Source organism: Tympanuchus pallidicinctus, unplaced genomic scaffold (assembly GCF_026119805.1).
Source record: "Tympanuchus pallidicinctus isolate F22 unplaced genomic scaffold, pur_lepc_1.0 scaffold4, whole genome shotgun sequence".
NCBI classification, from domain to species: Eukaryota; Metazoa; Chordata; class Aves; order Galliformes; family Phasianidae; genus Tympanuchus; species Tympanuchus pallidicinctus.
In genome coordinates this window covers 5,314,276-5,336,672 of record NW_026294758.1, presented here as the reverse complement: position 1 = coordinate 5,336,672, position 22,397 = coordinate 5,314,276, and positions in this window count along the sequence as shown.

The following is a 22,397-nucleotide window of genomic DNA, read 5'->3' as shown; positions in this document are numbered from 1 at the left end:
ATTGCCAGCATTGGCATTTTATCTGATTTTTCTTTTGAGACTCAGAAAATGTAATTTGTACATTGGCAAAAATTACAATTTGGTACCTTGCACTGATGGAAAGTAATAACACTAGCAGGAACGCTTTTCTATCTGAAATAGTTCATAATCCAGGAAGTTTACCTTGAAGCCAGATGAACTGGGAATCAGAATATGTGGAATACAGTCAACTGACAGCACCATATTCTGACAAACCTTGAGAAACAATACCCAAGAAGGATGACATGAAGAAAAGCATATAGGCAGCATCAATCCGTGACAGTGTATCAGTGGAACCAAGAGATTCCACACTGTGCTCTGTTCCCATTCATGCCACTAATTGTGTAGGCTTCTCACTCATTTGTCTTTCAATTTCATTTTGTGTTTGGGTTGTTTGGACTTAGACAAGAACTACATGAAGAGTGAATACTGGATAAGCATTGAGAGCAGGCTCATAGAGACCCTGTGTGGATTTTATCATCTTTTCAAATATGTGAGTTCTCCCACATTCACATGAGATATTTCACTTTTCTTTCTGTCCTCCTGTTCTCCCTGGCTAACAGCCGTCAGCATTCTACTCATCTATAGAATCAGGGCAAGAAAAAGTTCAATTACAGTTTCAGGAGAAAGAAACCAAAGCTGACTAATTATTTCTAAATAGTTCTATATTTGCCCCTTTTTCTAAATATCAGAAAAGATGTACTAATGGCCCACCATCAAAAGTCCTGGAAAGAAAAAAGAAAAAAAGAAAAAAAAAAAAAAAAAAAAGAAGAGATATTTATGCTTGGAATCATCCAGCTGGAATATCACACTCGGTGTGGGGTTAGAGTTAATGCTTTCCTGCATTTCAAAGCCAGGGGTTGAGTCAACACTTGTGTGAGCAATTAGAGGAAGGTAAGCTTTGAAGAAGTTCTCCTAAGATACATGGGGATGGGAAGAAGAAGGAGAGAAAGGAACAGCTAGAGAGGGGTGGTGAAATAAGTCAGAAGGTGGCAGTCTGCTGCAAATGAGAGATGGTGTTCTGTTCCCAGCACTACTGAGAGAACTCAAGCAGGCATGGAGTCCCTGTAAGGTCTGCTTCTGATTAGGTTTAGATACTGCAGTACAGTTTTTCATCCCCTCAAAATAAGCACTCTGCCCTTTCCAGAATTCAGTAATTACCTGCTTATAGGAAAACAACCATCATTGCCAGGGCAATGATCTGCTATGGATATGTCATTTTGCTGGAAATATGCTTGACTATCTGACTACCTATGAGCAGAGATAGTCATAACTGCATCTAATTTAGCCAGAGATATAGGCCTGTTTGCTTAGCAATAGGGATCAGTATATTAGCTTAAGGACTGATTTATTAGTTTAGCAAAAGAAATCAATGAGTGCTAATTATAAAACTTTCCATTTCAACTTTGCTTGGTATGTGAACAGCCTTATTATCTCTTAATTCTGCTTCACAAGAAGCGCTGGACTCATAATAAACTACTTATCTTTGCATTTCACCAGGTGCAAAGACTTTTTACTCAAATTTACACATACATTGTTTTGGAAATTGCTCATGATGGTGTAACAAGCAAAGGAAATTTGCCAAATTGAGGAAAAACTGCCAGAGGTCAGTTAAAAGCTTCAGTGATTAAGCTGATGGGGGAAAAATGGGGAAAAAGTAAGTGGATGCACAAGCACCCTAAATGTAATCATGCAAACCCAGAGGAACATTAGCATATATTGATGAGTTCTCGGAAAAGAATGAATATGTATGCCAATGTACTGCATATGCATGTGTTAACTGTTTAAATTCTGAGAGCAGGCATTATTTTGTCAAGTTGTCTGGTATGTATTGTGAGAAATAAAGGAATGCTCCTTTCCAAGACCACACTGGAGTTAGAGAATTTTCTCTGCAGATTTTGGATGACACCAGAAGGGCCAAGACTACTCATGTTGCTCTTTGTGGAGGTCTCTGCTCATCAGCAGGTCTGGTCTGCAGCCCCCATGGCCTCTACAACCAATAGCAACATATTAAACAAGTAACTTCTCTTTCCTGGGGTAAGGGCATCATCAAGATCAGAACCATGAAGAAATGGCAGCAAGTCACTGTCAAGTGACTCACCCCTGAAGAGAATGGAGATTCCCATCATCAGGACAGATGCTCCCCAGGTCTCAAATCACGGGAGTTACCTGTACACATTCAAGCATAAAGCAAACATTTCTATACCATTTTCTTTCAAGTGGGCACCAACAACATAGGAAGTGTGAGGACTATGAGAAGAGATATCAAAGCACTAGGGAGACAGCTGGAGGACTCTGGAGCACAGACAGTATTTTCCTCAATCCTCCCGGTTAAGGGGAGAAACACATATGAAATGCCTGATTACCGTACCCACCACAGTGTGTGCATTTCGTGCCTTCTGACTTCCTGCTGTTCAAGCCAATGAAAGGACTGTATGGGTAACATTACCCTAGCACAGATGCCATCATCCACACCACCAGTGAAACAGAGGGTCACATCCACTGGTGTAGATTTTTACAAACGAAGCGTGCAGGCTCTTGTTCATCACTGATGAAAGTGCATAGTTAACTGTGGTGGCCATGTCAAAAAATAGCGTTTTGTAGCCAGGAATTTGTTGCTTTTTGTATCTGTTGTAGTTTCCATGGCCATAAATAGGAGGCACTACTTGTGGAGAGCAGTCTAGATGAGGCACATGCTTTCTGTACTTTTTGCTTCATTATTTAATATTATGGCAGTTCTGAGGCTTATAACATTCTTCCTAGTGACATGACGTTACTCCATGGCTGTCAGTATTCAAGAGGCTTTTGCACTTAGTGTGCTTTAATTTTTGTTTAACTTTCAAGAGGTCAGGCAGTTGGACTGGATAATACCCAAAGGTCCTTTCTATCCTATCCTATCCTATCCTATCCTATCCTATCCTATCCTATCCTATCCTATCCTATCCTATCCTATCCTATTCTATTCTATTCTATTCTATTCTATTCTATTCTATTCTATTCTATTCTATTCTATTCTGTTCTGTTCTGTTCTGTTCTGTTCTATTCTGTTCTATTCTATTCTATTCTATTCTGTTCTGTTCCGTTCCGTTCTGTTCTGTTCCTTCCCTCCTGTTCCATTCCATTCCATTCCATTCCATTCCATTCCATTCCATTCCATTCCATTCCATTCCATTTCTTTCCACTCCACTCCAATCAACAAGCAGCTCTCTCTTTGAGTCTTAATTGCCTGGTGATCATCCTGGGAGTATTAAGAATCAAGTGTCATTAGGCAAAGAAGCAACAGTGTCTGGGAAACAAGAGATCTAAACACTTGAAAATGTTAATTTCACAGCTTAAAAGCAAGCAAGAAACCAATCAAAGCCCACAGGATTAGTCAGCAGTTATCACAATGACTAGAAGAGAAGGGGAGAGTGATCTGAGAGTCTTAATGGAAGACTCATGCAGAATATAAATTAAACATACTGAAAATGCTACAGAGTGAACAGAAGAACTGAGTGGATAAAATAAAAGGATTTAGTAGTTCTGAAATTCAGTGTCATTTTGAAGTTATGAATATTCATTTTTTTAAAATGTAGATAAGATACTTCCTGTAAATGTCAAAATATTATTGTTAAAAGTATTATATCCAAACTTCTGCTTGGTGGTTTGAGGGAAAACTAGGTCTTTGCTAACAGCTGGAGTCTGGAAAACTGAGAATTCTAGTTTCTGGGCTTTGATGCTGAAGACTACAAGATTTGATCATCAGCTCCTTCATATGACTGGCAGCACCAGTCATAATTGAAACCTCAAACGTCTAGGAAAACTATGATTTTCAGTTGAGCTAGGAAATGAAGAGTGTGGGAGCTACTTCATTTCCAGCACATGGCTAGGCTATAGAAATATTAGAAAGAAGAGACAAAAGATTTCAGAATCATGTCTGGTCTATGACATACTCATAGAAATAAAAACGTTTGTGTAAAAATTTGAAATTCGATGAATTTTCAACCTCTGATGTAAAAATTGTTCCCTTTGAGAATTTTTGAACTTTTTTAGCAGATGTGAAATACACTGTATTGTAGAGGTAAGACTTGGAAGGTGGGTATATAAAAGGGTTTTTTTGCTATTCTGTCAGTGATTTCTGATTAAGCTTCTTGTAAGTTTGTTGTATTTCTTTATCTCCACTTGTGATGGCCCGTACCTACTATACAGCTATGTCCTAAATGCCATGCTTCATCAGTTTGAAAGCAGCCAAGAAATTGTTTAGACACTCAATTGTTTATGTCAAAAACAGACTTTGTAACCATGGTACTGACTTACTGCCCCTGTGGTATGCTGGTATAAGACCCATTTTCACAATTAGACGTTAAATAAGTCCTCACAGTTTGTATAACTGTAAGACTGAATTACTTGTTCTGTGGTTAGCAGAAGACTGCCTTCATCATATGAAAATACCTAATTGCACAAACAATTAGCTTAACACATTGGAAAGCTCTCTGCCAAATCAAAGTTGGCCGTTAAATGATACAATCTTTTTCTTCCTTTTTTAATAGGCATTTTTCAACCATCTGTGCTTCTGCATATGTATGAAACTTAAATTAAAATATACAAGTCTTAAAAGCCCACATAAACGAATACTCTGAATTATTTTTCAGTCACTTTCAAGCCCAGCATTAAAAGAAATCTGTGAAACAGAAGAAACGATGTCATTAGTCGTCCATCTGAAGTGCCTTATGTCTCTACACAAATGCATGCAGCGTGAGAACGAAGGGGAAATAGAAGTTATAGTTAAATCTCAAGGCTAAGATGTCATTAGCCTCAATAAATATGGTGGAGCGACTTGCATGCTGGAGTGCTAGAATACATGGTTACAACCTCTTCAGGAGAGATAGATAGGGAAGGAGTGGAGGCAGTGTAGCCGCGTGCTTTAGGGAGTGTCTCTACTGCTTGGAGCTGGGTAAAGGTGATGAAAATGATGAGTTCATCTGGGTAAGAGGCAGGGGAAAGGCAAGTAAGCCAGAATGTGTTGTACTTGATCTGTGGTTTTTTTTAAACAGAGAGGGATTTGTGATGGTTTGGGGCAGCACTGGACACAAGATTTGTGGAATTATATTTCTTTGGTGAACTAAGAAAGGCAGTTAGCATAACTGTTACTTTGGATTTCCAGAGAGCAGATTTTGGCTTGTTTAGAGACTTTGTTCAGAGTCCCTAGAGGGGTGATTCTGAAAGGCAAAGAAGCCCTGGAAGTCTGGACATTCTTCAGTGATTAAATATTCAATGTGCAGGTAAAAGCAACGTGCTGAAAGTGCTGCCCATGGAGGAGATTGCCCATGGAGGAGAAGTCCAGCCTGGCTGAATGAAGAGCTTCTAGAACTCATTAAAAAAAAAAAAAAAAAAAAAAAAAAAAAGTTGATCAGCTCAAGTTGTATTGGGAGAAAACTGGAAGGAACAAAACATAACTGGAGCTCAGTTTGGCTAGAACAGTAAAAGAAGATGATAAAAATGCTTTCACAAACACATAAACAAAAGGAGGATAAGAAGAATCATCATTCTGTGTTGGATATGAGGAGAAAAATGATGAAAGATGATGATAAGACTGGATGACTGCTTTGCCTTGCTCTTTTCTAGTAAGGCTAGTCACCCACGGCATTCCCCAGGGCTCAGCGTTGGGGCCAGTTTTGTTTAATATTCTTATCAACAATCAGGATGAGTGGATTAATTGCACCCTTAATAAGTTCACAGATGAAACCAAGTTTGAATCATAGAATCAGAACTGTAGAGTCATAGAATCACAGAATGGCCTAGGCTGAAAAGGACCACAATGCTTATTTAGTTTCAACCCCCCTGCTGTATGCAGGATTGCCAACCACCAGACCAGGCTGCCCAGAGCCACATCCAGCCTGGCCTTGAATGCCTGAAATGATGGGGCATCCACAACCTCCTTGGGCAACCTGTTCCAGTGCTTCACCATGCTCTGAGTGAAAAACTTCATCCTAATATCTAACCTATACCTCCCTGTCTCAGTTTAAAACCATTCCCCTTTGTCCTATCACTATCCACTCTTTTAAACAGTTGTACACCCTCTTGATTATATGCTTCCTTCAAGTATTGGAAGGCTACAATTGGAAGGCTCCCTGGAGCCTTCTCTTCTTCCAAGCTAAGCAAGCCCAGTTCCCTGAACTTTTAGACTCGAAAAGATGAGGTTGAGGGGACACCTCATCACTCTACAATTACCTGAAAGAAAGTTGCTGTGAGAAGCATGTCAGCCCCTTTTCTGAGTTTGATACAAGCTGCAGCTTGAAAAGTCTCTTAATTGATAACCTTGTAGTTTGTTTACATAATGGCAAGGGTCAGTGTCTTTGTATGGAACAGGTAAGAGAGGTTCCTGAGACTTCATATTTGAATAGATAAGGAAAGTACCAGAAATCTTTGTATATATGTATGTATGTACAACCAGGAAGGCCTCTGAATGTATAAAACTGAAGACATTTTTGTGCAAGACAATATAGGAGGAGAGTATCCCCCATGTATCCAGCACTGATATTAAAGAATGCCCCTAGCTTCTAACACTCCAACTTGAGTCATACGGATTTTCTTGATCCGCTGGTTTATAGTAACAAGACAACACATGACAGGACATAAACAAACAGACTCAAGTTGCTGCAGGACAGGATTATATTAGACATTAGGGAAAATTTCATCTTAGAGAGATTGGTCAAGCATTGGAATGGGCTGTCCAAGGAAGAGATGGAGAACAGATTCCAGGATGCATTCAAGAGATGTGTGGATGTTGAATTTAGGGACATGGTTTAATAATAGGAATTGTTTGAAATCTTGAAGGTATTTTCCACTCAGACTATTCTGTGATTCTATGATTCTAAATGTTTCACTGCTATGACAAGAAGATCAGAAGAGTAGTTCAAGTAGCTTCCTTCAACGATTTTTTCTTTCCCCATAATATTGGTATGTATTAGTAAAAAGAGTCATCAGCTGTGTACAGGGCACTATTAGAGTTCACTTTATGAAGTCGTTTATGTAAATGGACACATGCTTAGCATAAGATATATCATCCTAGGTCACCAACTGGGTAAATCACAGCCATTTATTGATTTAAGGTTAATAATGCATTTGTTAGGGTTAAGATCACGAAACAGGTCTGTTGTAATTCTGATCTGAGAAACATTTTTCTGTGTTTATCAGTGTAATAATTGAGTCCTGGTGTGGACGTGAAGGGAGGGAAATCTGTGAGGGTATTATTATTGTCATTTGAGAGGTGGTGACCTAAAGACATTGAGGATATTTTACTTATATAAAATGTTGCTATTTCCATAAATTTCTAGGTCTGTTATTTGCTTCAGTAGATTTTTATCGCTAGTTCTAAAAAGGAACTTCGCATACGAATTCTTAATTTCTGGGTCCCACGTAGGCTACTCTCTGATAGTCCATATGAAGCAGTGACCACACTGTGACCCAGAGAGCCAATGATTTGCAAGTGGTATTAGGGAAAGAGAAGAACAGTAGTTCAAGTATTTATTTCTAAAACTCAAAGATATGATTAGGCGACACATCTAAGATGTGGAAAACAGGGCAGATGCCTTCAGCTCTCTGAATTTAGATAGCTTGAAGGTGTGAGAGAGCACACAAACATCAGTTTTCTTTTTCATAGTTTTGTCTTTAGGAACATGACTTCCACTGAAACCTCACTTAGGCCTTTTTATTGTGTAGGAGAAATCTAAAAATATGTTAGTGTGAACATGTCCCAGTGTAGGTCTCACAGAGCACTGAAGAAAGAAACTAAATTTTGATGTCCACAACAGTGTCATATGTTTACCCATTTTGGAAAGATGTGATTGCAGAAGTTAAGAACAAGAGCCAGAATGATAAGTTACAGGGGAGACTGCTAATGCCATTTTTGTGGACAGGTTGTGTCTCAGTAAAGAAACAGAGTTTTGGGTTCAGAGAGCAAAACTCGGGCAGCAAATCCAGGGGTCTCCTTGTGTATAGGATACTTAGAGTGCTAGCTATGAATGCAAGCAGTGGAGCTACGGGTGTGCCCATCAAATTACCAGGGAGCTGATGAGATCCCATAAAACCAATGCCAAAATACTTTGTGCAATTTTTGAGAACACAAGAAAAAGACAAGCATGGACTGTGAAACATTTCTGTTTTTCAGACCTCGGCAATCCAAGATTTCTGGCTGTTCCAATTTACACAGGATTTGTTCTTCTCTGGAAGGAGGTTGAGGGCTGTGCTGCAAGCATTCCCACCTGTTACCCATCTGCATGCATCACACACTTGTCATGGATTTGTAAATCACATGGAAAATATCTTGTGAGGAGAATAATAGGAACATTTGCAGACTAAGAAAATGATGTAATTTGTGTAAGAAGACAATTATCCTGAATTGTTCAGCATCAGAGCAGTGCTGGTGGCATGTTTTTCTGGTGATTCTGATGGAATGATATCCTACTTCACTCCAGCAATTTAGTAGGGAACGTTGATGTGGGTGTTGAGTGCTGCCATGTGAACACAGTGATCCAGCCTTCAAACTAAAATTGACCTTTTTGTGCCAGTATAGTCACACCTTTCCCAGTCTTCCACAACCTCACATCCAGGATATGAAGCACAGATCTAAGATCAGAATGTGATATATCCGTTTTGGAACAGCTTCTTATCTGAGTTACAATGGCTACTGTAGTCATCTGGTCAGTCCTGATTGGAATTAATCATGTCCTGCTGGGCATCTTCAAGCCACATTGTTTCTTGATTTTGCTTCACTACCTATTAAACATGATAAACATTCAAGTTTCCTTGAGCTTTGAACTCTTCCATGTAAATGGTCTTTTGCCAAAATAACCCATGAAATGAGATTTGCTCATTTTTTGTTTCTTAGACTTGTAAAAGATGAGGCAGTGTAAAACAGTCTGGCTCTCCTGCAGCTCTGACTTCTATCCCTCAGGAGCCTTCTGTCTCTATTCTTCTTTGAGTGATTTTTTTATCTTTTCTTTCTGCATTCACCTTGTGAGTAGTGGATGGTCCTTTCTGTCATAGGTTACATCAAAGTTGTATTTCTTCTCTGCAAAGCTGTGATTTTTAACACAAACGGGAGTTTTGATACTTTGCCCCACAAAGGTTGGATCTTCTTATCATGTAAGTAAATCCTTTTGTAATTATTTATTTATTCAAACTGAAAGAGGACAGATTTAGACTGGATATAAGGAAGATGATTTTTACAGTAAGAGCAGTGAGGCATGGGAACAGGTTGCACAGAAAGCTGGTGGATGCCATGTCTCTCCAGATATTCAAGGTCAGGCTGGATTGGGCTCTGAGCACCTGATCAAGCTGTAGGTGTCTGTGTTCATTGCAGGAGAGTTGGACTAGATGGCCTTTAAGAATCCTTTCCAATTTGAATGATTCTCTGAATCTATGACTTATGTCTGTTATTTTCAGTTTCTATGAAACAATGTGCAAAGGGTCAAGCCTCAGATTATTTTCTTGAGCCTTAATCTGCTCTATGGCCAACACCTTTTTCTCATTTGATAGTTAGGGATCCTGAATATACTCCGTAAATGTATTGGCATGGTTCACAGCCAAGACGTTATGGAGCAGGAAATTGGAGAGGAATTCAAGTAACTATCTGACGGACTTATTTCTTGAGGTTCTCCTCAATTCTACATGCACTTGGAATTAAAGGAAAATCTTTTCAGGATCAGGTCTTCAACCACACAGGCTGGTTCTGGGGGAACACACAAGGACAAGATCTGCAGCATTATCCTATGACGAAGATGACTTCAGGTGGTGTCCTCAATCCTGTGGAGTCCCTGGACTAACTTCAAGTGCAGACTTCTACTGATGTCTTCTGATCTAAGCATGAAAAAGCTGAAAGTGTGACATGGACAATGAAATATTGTGGTCCACTAGTCTAATACAGCCAGTGAGAGATAAGTCAAGACCTGATCAGACACATTGTTTTGTCATATGATTTCCTTTGTAGCTTTTTAACCTTACCTCCAATATTTTGTTGCATACTGATGTGCACTGAAATCTCACTAGGTGCAAAAACTTTGTTAGAAAGAAGATGCTCTTTCATTTACATTCTCTCCATTACTTCCTTCCACTCAAAAAAGCAGGTAGGAGGAAACAACATGCACTAAAGAAGTTGTTAATCTCTTTGCCCTGTTTGTTTGTCATTCAACCAAACAAAATCAAAAACAAAAACAAACAAACAAACAATTAGCATTCTTAATTTAAAAAACTGACCCATAAAAATCCTAACCATGTGTTCCCAAGAGTGTATCTTACAAAGAGCTGAAGTAATGTAGTTTTATTGTTGCTAGACTCCCCACGTTCAGAGCCACATTTTACTTGAGTGGATTGTGTGTACAGAATTGCTACAGAATTCACCTTCTTTAACAAGCATGTATGTAAGATTACAACTGCCTCTATGTTTCCAATACCTGACTTAAAAATGAATACCTGCAGCTAGGATCAGAAGAGGAAAAAGAAAGGAAGGAAAGAAGGAAGGAAGAGAGAAACAGGAAGAAGAGAAAAAGAAAGGGCACTTTTGGGAAAAGAAATTACATACTGCCCAATTTTTTTTTTTAAACAGAGTTTGGGTGTGTTTTATTGAAGTATGGAAGAAGGATTAAAAGCAAACAAACTAACAAATAAAACCAGTGGTATTAAAAATGTTTCAATGCAATTGTTCGCATTTCAATGAAAATTCTTTAGGATAACATTTAATCAAGTCGCATCCATTCACTCTGTTAGAAACTGAAAACAAAATACAATGGAATTATGTTAATACTGCAAGTGAAATTTAACACTCAACAAGAAGAGAAAGGGCTTCTTTCTAATTTCAGTAGGATAAACGAAGCACAGAAATGGTAAACAGAACACAAAGTGACTTAAATTATAAATTAATTACTATAATAAAACATGAACATCACTTAAGACACTGAATGGGTAAATGAAAGCAGATATCTGGGCTGTTTAGGGTGACTTCATAAAGGCAAATGAATTAAAAAGTGTGTAATGTAATCAGCATGCTTTGATGTGCCTCTCCTAAAGCAATATGATTGCAGAGAACGTGAAAGGAAATTCTTGTTTCTGGGGACCAACCCCAGTTCAGTAATAGTGACAGATGCCCAGACAGCACCTGAGATCCCAGAATATTTTTAAATCAGATTCCAAGACAGATAAAATTCACTGCCATTTTGTACAATTCACATAAAGCACGGGCTGCACCTAGCCAAACTCATGCAGAAACAAAATGCTAACATGGAACATTCTCCCCAGCTTCAAACTTTGCTCACATCCCGTCTAAGCTTTAGCATATAATTGCATTTTGTTAACGGCAGAGGATGAAAAAGAGCAGGAAAGGGAAATGGAAGAGAAGTGCAAGTTCTCTGTTCCTAATATGCTGTGCAAATGATACAGTAAAGCCCAAGGAAAATCATTTATTCTCTCTTGCTGTAATGTTGCATCTCCAGCTGCTCTGAAATCACCTGGAACTGCAGCTAAGAAATTTTGCTGGTAATTCTGATACCTCTTCATCTGAAGTACTCTGACATTTTGCTGGTAGGACAGGGTGGAATGACTTCCTGGACCATTTATAGGTAGGGCTCATCCATCTATGTATGTCTGACTTAATACTGACTTGATTTCAACAGTATTATTTATGTAGTGCTGTTCTCTCCTGCCTTCAGATAAATTTTTGATGGCCTGATTCTGACTTCTTTTTAACTACGTGACCTTAAAAAATATATTTTGAGTACTAAGAGGTTTTTCCTCACCACTAAGCTCTCTCTGATAGCTGGCCAACTTCCATTATTATGGTTGGGAAAGCTAAACTCTGTCAAGTGTTAGTATTTTCAATCCACTAAGGTAAGGAAGAACTGTTATCTGTATTTAGCAGGCAGAGGGTCATCATCATACAATTTGATGGAAAGGCTTTTGGACTTCTGGTCTTTATAGGTGCTCTTTTTGCTGGCTAATCCTATCTGATGCTGAAGTCTGTGCTGACTTCAGGGTGAAATTCGTAGTTATACAACTTTGTCTCCATTCTAAAATATGCTGCAGTTCTTCACTTATTTGTATTTATTTTTCTTTCTCATCTTTATTAGCCATTTGGAAACATTCAGCTCCTGCACTGTGTAGTTCATGGTCTATAATTCTTTAAACCACTTCATCCAAATGAGAGATACTCACTGGATGTTACTGTTCACAGAGGTGACTTGGTATCATGTTTTCCTAGAAGAAAGCAGTATAAACTTTAGAATCAGTGTTACTGAATGCAAATGAGTCAAATATTTTTCTTCTGCAAAAATTCTACAATATCAGAAGTTTCAATAAAACCTTTTGAAAGTTATTTCATTTATAAGCACAGGAACACCTGAATATAAAAGAGGAAGAAAATTGAATGTTGCGTCATAAGTCACATTGCCTCACATAGCTGGGTATTGACACTGCAGTAATTCCTACGTGTATATATGAGCAGTTTGAGAGACCAGATCCCTAGTATTTTCTCTAAGACAATATTTATATAATGTTTTTAAGTACCTGCTTAACTTTTCTTGGTTGCTCAATGAATGATACACAGTTGAACCATTAACTTTTGTAGAACATTGCAGATACTGAAACAGTATTATTTAGTACTCTCTGGGATTTTAAAGCTGACAGTCCTGCCAGGATAGGGCAATGTAATTTTGCCCACTTTTCCAGATTTTGCTACGAGGCTATTGACTTTCTGTTTTGTTGACTCCATGGGATTCAATTCTATGAGCCACCAGTGATTCTGTGGTTCATATTTAGCAGAGTGTTCCACCCAAGCTGAACAAAGCTGGGTTTGCTCAGCCAGAGCAGGGGAGCTGAGGGGATGGCGGGTGCAGCTCTCACAGGGAGTGGTGGGCAGCACTGAGCTCTGCTCTGTGACAGCAACGGGATTAGAAGGAACAGCATGGAGATGTATCAGGGGAAGGCAGAGGACGGGAGGGGATGGGGGGGGGGGGGCAGAGGATGGGAGAGGATGGGGGGGGAGGGGGGAAGGATGGGGAAGAGAGGGGAGAAAGGGAGGGAAGGGAAGGGGGAAAGGAGCGGTGGGAAATGGTGGGGTGGGGTGGGGAAGGGATGGGGGGGGATGAAGGTTAGGGAAAGACTCTGCATCAGAGGTTGGTGGTCATGAAACAGTTCCCCAGTGCAGTAGGCATGGCCCTGAGCTGCTGGAGCTCAGGGAACATTTTGACACTGCTCTCAGACATAGGATTTGCCCGGGGGGTTGGATTCAATAGTTCTTGCTGGTCTTTTCCAACTCAGGGGTCTTATGATTCTAGTGTATGAATATATCCTATTTTTCACTGAGATTCTCCAAACTGAAATTATTTCATAAACGTATCCATATCTGTGTGCATTTATGTGGACTTCTGTAGCAAGTTCTGAACTTGGTATTATCCATAAATCATTGGAAGTCCTTTTGCGGGTAAAAAAACAACCCTTCATATGGAGTATTCTCAGTATCTTGGCTTGCACTGTTTTTTGTAATGCCAGATTCAAACAAGAATTGAAGAGAAAAAATTGTTTTTAGGAAAAGGAGAATTTAGGAAAAGGAGAATTCACTAGAGGTGAAATTACTTGCTAGAAGATTAATTAGTCTTGGCAGAATAAAGAAAAATTCAGAGATGGTATTGTGTAGTGATACCAGAATCAGTTTTAAGTGAGCAATGATATAATGAGCTGGTAAAGAGCCTTGAGAAGTCTTTATATGATGATGATTATGTGAGAAGTGGTAATAAAAATGTATGGTGAAAAGCTGTATATTTATGCACCTTTTTTTTTTGTCACTTGTTGATTATGTCCAGGTTTTTGTTTCCTTTTTTGAGAGATAGTAGTAAAGGATGCAATCTGTTTGCCTGTGGATATATTTGCAACTGAAAAAAAAAAGCCCACTGTTTCTTTAGAAACATTTCTTGTTCTCAAGCATTTCTATCAGCAATGAAATACTCAAAACACTTTGTATAAATAAATGTGTGAAAAAGGATATGAATATGACTAAATTGCTACTGTGAATTTGAAGAAATGTGTTTCTTTTCCCCAAGCAATACACTTTTTTTTCCCCTCAGTCACTACTGCATTCCTAAATAATAAAGCTGTGCGAGAAGTTGTATTTTCTCAGCCCTTGTTTGTACTGAAGAGAAAGAACAGTGAGTTAACAGCAATTGGTTCAGACTTTCTGAAGGGTCTGTGCAGGAATCATTTATTTATTTGTGTAGCATGTTACTGACTATACCACACAGTCAGTTACTTACTAATATGTCTACAATGTTGTAGAGCTACAGGAGCATTAGCTCTGCCCAAGCTGAGGACATGAAGCCATCTGGGAGCTTCCTGAAGATTGCTGTCAAAGAGCTGAAGGGCTCAACAAACTTGTTACTCCTTAGTGTATCTGTCCTGGTGGTTGGTGTCCTTGCCAGCAGTCCACAAGGAGAGAAAAAAAAACAAGTGGTTTTAGCACCAATTCTCACTTGCCCTAGCAAGCGCCAGGAGCCACTGATGGTACAGCAAGTGAAATTCCATTGCTACCACTTTGGACACAGCTCTGGAGCTGGGCACAGAGAGGCTCACAAATCACGCATATCTCCACTGAGGGCAGCAGTGTGTCTTCAGTGTGGATAAGTTGCATTGCAGCACTGTGCTAAGAGTGAATTTCACACAGCCTTTCTGACTGAAAGGATTTCATTTCCACAGTCACAAACCTACTGCCTTCCACCAGCTCTACATTCACTTTCAACTTAAATAAATTGGAGCAGGCAGTAGGGCAGGGGAAATTAAACTAGCAAAGGAAAAAAAAAAAATCCTTAGACTGGAACAGTTATTGCTGCCTGCTAGGAAGTGTTTTTCTAGTCTTTTATTACCACATACAATCCCTAGTCTCATGTGATTAACAAATTCATCTTGAAACACTGGTATTGCTTGCCTGCAGATGAAAAATTAAGTGGTATCTTTAAATTCTAGCTCCTCATCTCATTTAAAAGAGTCATTTTGCAGCACTCGGATTCTAGCACATATAATCAGACTGCACATTTCCTATCACAACCAACACCTGGCAATCTTGTGTGTGCCAACTGTGCACAGTGCAATGATATGTCTAGAGGTAATTATTTCTATCACCCACATAATGGCAAAAGAGATGAGAGCCATCACATGCTTACATTTCTTACAGTCCTCGGTTTTACTTGAAATGACTGGGTAGATTGGTCTGCATGGGGGGAAATATTTTATCCTAGAAATGTGCTCCTGCAAATGAATGCCAGGGGACACATTTGAAAGAAAGAGGCCTAATCTGCAGTGTTTATTTGTGAGTTTCTGAAGCGTCTGTGAGTGAAAGACATTTATTCTCTAGACAGAAGAAACTCATTGACATCACTGCAACGGACTGACAAAAAAAAAAAAAAGAGAGACAAAACAAAGAATGGTTTCATTTATGATCTTTTTTTATTCTTTTCTGTGATATAGGAGAGAAGCCTCGAAACAGGGTCCTGAAAATATTTATGAAAGAAAAGGGAAAGACACCTCACCTCTTCTTGCAGCTTTGCAGGAGTAAAAATCCTTATCTGTGGCTGTGTAAGGAGACTGACAGGCCACCTTCTGTGAAGTGAACCATTGCACAGCCCCCTACTGGCCCCTGTACCTCTACACGACCAGTCAGAAACACCAGTGAGATCCACGAAAAGGAAGAACCCTCATCTCCCCACAGGACCATACAACCCCAGACCCCGTGTGTGAGAGAAGTTCCCAAATGCTCCTGAGCTCTGGCAGTTCAGAGCTGTGCCCTCTGCCCTGGGGAGCTGTGCCATGCCCACCACCCTCTGGGGCACAGCCTTTCCCTGACCCCCCGACCCTCCCCTGGCACTGCTCCATGCCCTGCTCTGTCTCTGTCGCAGAGCAGGGCTCAGTGCTGCCCTCCACTCCCTGTGAGAGCTGCAGCCACCATGAGGTCTCTGCTCAGCACCTCTGCCCTGGGCTGAGCAAACCCAGAGGCCGCAGCTATTCATCAGGCATTTTACCACTTTACTATGAGGGACCTGGGTTGTGCAGAGTTAAAATATGCTCAATTTGCCCTATTCTGTTTTCTCAAAAACTGGGAAACCGTCTGCTCCAGATGACTTCCATTCAGCTGAAAACATTGCACACAACAGATGCGATCAGACAAGACAAAACACAGGGCTGGTGGGGCTGTTCTGCCAAGATGTGCCTCAAGACTTTGGAAGCAGAAAATAACATCAGAAGAACAATCTATTGTGCCTTGCAAATAGATTAGAAGGCTTTAATATCACAACAATAGCTAAAAACATCTGACTATTATTAGGCATCAGAAATGGAAAGCATGGTGTCATGTTATCGAGGAGGTTCCTTGAGGCAGGACGTGTGGCTGGATGTTAATCACTAATTTTCTCATCTTTTCCTGTTTCAGACCTCCATTCCAGCTCTCTGCTGCTTGTAATCACTAACAGCTCCGCTGCAAAGAGAAATAAAAGATAACATGAGGGATAAATAGATGTTTCAGGACCCATTTCAGGTGTGCCCCTGGCTGGTCTTTTATATTAACCATAAAATTCTGCAAAGTGGGCATCCAGTTTTCCATTAGTATTTCAGCCATGACTTGCAAAAACACAGCTCTGGGGAAGAAAAAGTACTAGCATTCAATATTCAATAATTTTCCACACCAGAGAATAAGCTGAGATCAGTAGTTTCACTTCACTAACAATGTCTCTCCAGTTATTAATTAATGAAAATGCTCAGTCAACCTTCATACAGAAATACACAAAATACATAAAAGGCAACTAAAAGATCACTGTAAGTGATCCTTTGTCAGCATAGCAAGTGAGACTCCGCTCCAAAAAACAGAGGTAAATAGTATCTGCATTTCACTAGTGAGAAAAACTAGGAATACTACCTGCATTGATGTTATGATATTGCCAGCACAGGATCACAGAATCATTGAATCACCAAGCTCAGAAAAGACCTCCTTTATCATCCAGTCCAACTTTCCACCTACCAGCAGTATCTCCCCCTAAACCACATCCTTTAGTACAACATCTAAAAGTTTCTTGCGCACAAGAACGCAGTACAGCACAAAGCTGCAATATAGGCTCATGTAAAAATAGATAGGAACCAGTCCTCTCAGCTGCTTAAGTGAAATGAGTTGAGTGATCTCACATGTCTTTGGAGTGGATAGTTACCCACATTTTAAAGTAAAAATTACGAATGACATTTGAAGCTAGTACAGGAGGGAGAATACAGCAGATTCATGAGCAAGGACAGAATAAGAACAAAGACTAACCAACACTTCCAGCAGGTTTTACACAGCACATGATGAAGTTCATCACTTGTCCTTGGAGGCTGCTCTGAGCAGAGGACACTGGCATGGAGCAGTGTTTGATGGGTACCCTGCCGGATCAGCTTATTTGGCTGCTTGTAATGGATGAAGGAAAGTGAGAGTACTTGGCTGGGAGAGGAAGTCAGGAACAAAGCTGGAGGATTTATGTCTGATTGAATATGAAGGATTTTGGCTGTAAACATGGGGATTGTGTCTCCATTCTCTATTTTCATTGCAGTATTTTCATTTTAAATACTGAGCTTTATAGCTCTTATTTTACATGTTTCTCTGTTTTAACTTCATTTCCTCTAGTATATGTGCTATTATTAAGTCTTAAATTTTTTCCAGTGAATAATTTGAACAATTTCCCAAGGTATTTTTTTGTTTTGTTTTGTTTTGTTTTGTTTTAACTGACATTGTTTTCCCAACCTTAAGGCAATCCTTTACTTTTTGCTACAGAACTTAACTGTATCACCATAAGTTAATTCCGCTTCTGCAGGAACACTAAGAACGCGCTACTGGCATATATGGGACCAATCTAGAGTCAGATCTAGCAGGTACTAGTAAAACTGGTATTTGCAGTCTTTCTGATAAAGGGGGTTATAAGAAATAAGGTGAAAGATTCTTTGAGCAGGGTCTGTTGTGTTAAGACAAGGGCAAATGCTTCAAACTTGAAAACTTAAAATTAGATTCAAGGAAGAGGTTTTTTACAATACAAGAGGTGAGGCACTGGGATGGGTTGCCCAGAGGGGTGGTGGATGCCTCCTTTCTTGAGACATTTTCAAGGTCAGGCTGGACCAGGATACTGCTGTAAATGTCCTTGTTCATTGCTGGGCAGTTGGACTAGATGGTCTTTAAAGGTCCCTTCCAGTTGAAACAGTTCAATGATTCTAGGATTCTGTGATACCGAGCAAAGGGAGGGAGGCAAGCTGGCAAATCCTGACAGCCAATGTTGGGTTAAAGGAGAGTAAAATGAATGAAAAAGTCTATGCACTGTTTAAAATTATACATAAAGATCTGCCTTTTCCAACTTTAGTACTTTATTTGTTCATATATAAGCCAGTTCTTCTCATACAGCATTCTGTTAAACTTCTGAAACCTTTCTGAAAGTACTTGAGATGTTTTCTAGTTGCCATTGCTGCTTAGCTCATGAAGTTGCACAGAAAGGCAGCATTACACAGAAGAGCTGACCACTGATAGCACCCAATGCAACTTAGTCCCTGTGTATTCCAGAGCTGGTGATGCTAAAAGCATAGATGGATGTGTTGTGAAAGTCACCTGAAACAGGCTACTCTTGCCCTACAGTAACTGTGTGTAATTTACAAATACAGCATGGCAACATTTGGAGACAGTACTGCATTTCTGGTGCATTTAGTTAGGAACACACCCACTTCTGTTTTACAGAGAAACTGTTTTACAGTGTTCTCCCTAATGCCCTTCAGTATCCATCTGTAAATTTAAAATGTTTTTAATCAACTATTTTGTAGATAACTGATAATCTTTTATTTAGAACTGTATGATTTATTAAGCAAATCGTGCCATTTACAATTTTACATTCCAGAAGGTGCCGAAGTACCCTTTTCATTTACCAAATAAGCAAAAGATGAGTTTGAGACATTAATTTTCTAGCTACATGAATTTTTGGACAGTAAGGTTCCAAAAAGGGTTTCCTGCTCAAGGGGAACTGTAAGTATGATGAGCAAGGAGAGAGCCCAGGCAGATGTGATCAGGTGGCTGTTGCACAGATTGCATACAAATAATCTTTTAAGCATCTGTGAGACATGCTAACCCCTTGCTGTATGAACAACTACTCTTAGAAATCTCTTCAAGAGTGATACCTACCTGGGAGAAACTCGGTCCTACAGGAAGATTTGTTTTTTATCAGGTAAATTGCATCACAAAGCAGGACCATGGAATACCTCCTGAGTTTACCCTAAGAAGGAAGCCGGGATTTCAGTTTGTCAGGAAGATACCTAGAGATGGGCAACAGTGTGGATTAAGAAATTTTGAGTCAAAGAAGTTGCATTTATTACTGTAGCTTGCATGAGATGCAACCAACCTTTGGTCCCTACCTCTACAGTTTCTTTGGGAGAACTTGCCATAGTTTCATAGCCGTGTTATAGTGATGTACTTGTCAAAGAGACAATGAAGATGTCACAGTGTACAACCTGTACCAGGCTGAATTTTCATGCTGAACCTGATCTGCATTCAATGAGGTGAAATTACGGATCCCTTCTGTAAGCTTGGATTGGACTGCTAAATAATTGCTCAAATTCAAGTTCAGCTAGAGGTGAAAACTGGGTAAGTGCTGGGGACTAAGGATGGCACATGCTTTTTAGCTTTGTGGGTAGAGACACAATGTTCAACAAGTGGAGCTTCCTTTGCTAGAGGAACAAAAGCCTGAAAGAGGGCAGGGTGGAGATCCTCGGGTTGCTGTGCTATGTATGCACTTTGAAAGGATGGATTTATAATAAAATTTAGGAAGATATCTTTCAGAAGCACCCCATATGTTTGTATTCAGGTGGCCTTCATCCCTGTGCTTCCAAACTTACTGTTGCCCCTCCAAAATTCCTCTCTATTCTCTGACATTCAGGCAGGGCTGGATTTGTTTGTGAGGGAGGATTGTATTCTGAGTGCACAACGAAGCACAGCATACATGTGTGATTCAGTTCTGTCAGCTGTGTACTGTTGCTTGCAATACACTTAATTTTCTTCTCTTGTGAGAGAAAGCAGCTTTCTTAAAAAAACAAAAACAAAAACAAAAACCTCAAATGATCAATATCAATGTGGTTTCTGATCAAAACCCACAGGTTTATTTTATCTATGATTTATACAATGCTCCTATGTTTTATAATACGGAAGTAGACTGCAAAATGAGATGCATACAGACACGAGTCCATTAGGTACTGCAAATGGCCACCTTTCACGTTAACAGATTGTTTTGTCAGTGGTATGTGAAAAAAATAGTGACATATTAAGAAAAAATTCTAACAGATCAGTCACCAAGTTTTTTCTTTTAATTTACATCTAGCAATTCCCTGAAGGACCTGGCTTCTTTTTTAGTCCTCCAAAAAATCCCTGAGTTTCTCCTTTCTTGTGGAGACTCCTTGTATGCTATAGATCTGTCATCTCACCTAACCTACAAAAGCTTCACAAATTTTCAAGTAACTATTATAAGGCTTGAGGAATGCTCTACTGAAGGAAAATTATGAGAGCACTAGGATTACTCTGCTCTCAGGAGGTACGACTGAATGAAAATCAATCATAGGAATTAAAAGCTTTTGGCAAATAAATAATTCATGCATGCTAAATTAATTAATGAATTTCCTGGACGGGCTCAACACATTTTCCTGGGTTAGCATCATTACATCAGCACAGCCAGAAGAGCTCTTCCATCTTTGCTACTCATGGTTCTAATTCAGATTTGGAAACAGGTTACTATTTTCATAACTTTTGAGCATCTGTGAATGGCTTTATTTATTTTTTTTTTCTTTCTAATAGCCAAAAAAGGCTGTGTACATTTTACTCTTACTATTCCCCCACCCACTGCAAGATACTGAAGGAAAGCAACTGTTTCTTCATCAACACTCTGATGACAGCACTGAATAGAGTTGACATTTACATAAATGGATTGCAGTACAGTTGTTGAACACATACAGGGATGAATCTCTAATCCCATTTTAATTAGATGGATGTTGCACGCATACAAAAATCACAAGCCTCTCTCCACGTGGTGATGCCACACTGGCAAGGAATCAATCACTGGGGCCTAGGTTGCCATGGAAACTGATTGCTCCTGCACCACCATCTAAGTGGCAAATGATTGGTGGTGTACACATGGTGCGGGGAGAGCAGTGAGTTTTTATATCCTGTCCAGCAGATGTGCCAGAGAGTTAATTAAAGCAGAGAACATGAAATAAATCTAAATCTGTGAAGAAATGAAATGTACGGCACAAATTGAATTCCCGTGTTGGACAGAAATTAATATGCAGCACAAACCTCTGAGCGCCTAAATAAGCAGCAGCAATGAATCCCAGGGACCAGCACCTCTGTGGCAGATAAAGCCTGAATGTGGAGAGAGTACCTCCTCATCTTATTACCAAAACAGCGCTTCCTTCGCTGTCTGTGTTGAGTGATGCATGCAAATCGCATTCATAAGTGCTAAAGGTTTGCACAAAGGCAGGAAGGACAAAGCTTAACTAAGATTTAATTAGGAAACTGTTAGCAGCTGCAGTTTATCATCTCTGAACACGGTGTAAGTAAACATTTGTGCTGCTGTACCCAAAATCACCAGACAACTGCTATGAAAGTCAATGTGTTCTTACTGATAAGCCATGAATTCCAAACTCATATTTGAAATATCACTGGTATGGTAGCTGTCCCCAAAATTTTTTCTGAGAACAGAATTAGTTTGGCATAACATATTTTCTGGCACAGTGGGATGCAACTGATCAGGCATGAAATGGTGAAGGTGTGAGGCTGGCTCAGCCCAGCCCTCCCTCCCGCTCTGCATCGCCACATAGGAGGCAGATTTCAGCAAAGGAGTCTGCATTACTCCTCCGCACTGGGAAGTGTTTAACTGCTTGCACATGATGAACATGGAGAGCAGCCACAGAGGCAGCAGATCCACATCACCCAGCACAGCTGGAGGAAGAGGGAAGGAGCACTGAGGAAGTTTTGTTGCATTACCAGATGCAAGCATGTCATCTTTAGTCATCTTCTGACTGATGGCCAGTTATCTTCAAAGCCTGCAGGCAGAAGTGACTTTGACACTTCTTACATTCTGAGTCTTTTTAGGTACTTTGTGTCTTTTATCAGCACTCAGTGTGGAATATTTTTGGTGATTTTTCATGCTAAGCTGCTGACTTGGCCCTGTTGTGATGGTCCTGATTGTGTTTTAACTCAGTGATCCTTATGGGTCCCTTCCACCTTGGGATATTCTGTGATTCTACAACTCTTTCTGAAATCCTCTCTTCCTTGCCTGTCAGTGAAGAAGCTTCCACTTGATTTCTACTGGAAGAATTCTGGT